This window comes from Penaeus monodon, chromosome 31, assembly GCF_015228065.2.
Source record: "Penaeus monodon isolate SGIC_2016 chromosome 31, NSTDA_Pmon_1, whole genome shotgun sequence".
Lineage (NCBI taxonomy): Eukaryota > Metazoa > Arthropoda > Malacostraca > Decapoda > Penaeidae > Penaeus > Penaeus monodon.
Window position 1 is genome coordinate 25,195,702 of NC_051416.1, and position 601 is coordinate 25,196,302.

Here is a 601-nt window from a genome sequence, read left to right on the forward strand (position 1 = left end):
ACATCGTTCCTTTTGCATTCCCTAATCCTCAAATTCCCAAAGCCTAAATACTCGTGTAATACATTGAAACGGACCATTAAAAGACAGTACCAACAAACAACAATCATAAACGTTACGATAAATTGATAAGCCCCCCCCCCTCAAAAAAAAAAAAATCCTAATAAAAAATACAAGTTAATTGCTATCATAAATATCCACATTGACACCTGGATCTTATTTATTTGCGTATTTTCTATGTTCCCGCAATTACCAGGGTGTGATTTCCCAGAATAAGCCTGTAATTAAGGGCGAGATGATTAACACATTTGACATCATGGGAATATAATTACCTCCAATGATTTATACGCAGCTGCGGCGTCGGCACTAATGGTTTCTTGATTAATTGCCGCACATCAATTACCTGTTATATTTTGGCCTGTATGTCTACGGCTGCCATTTCCTCGGTAATTTGGAGCTGTGAAAGTCTTCGCATAATTGAGAACGTGGTTGCTTGGGGTGGGTTCGTTATTTGCGTGTTTGTTGGTTAAGAAAATGTGTGTTTATTTATGTAGGTATTTATGTGCACACACATGCAGACGTATGGCTTTTGTGGTAGAGCTGG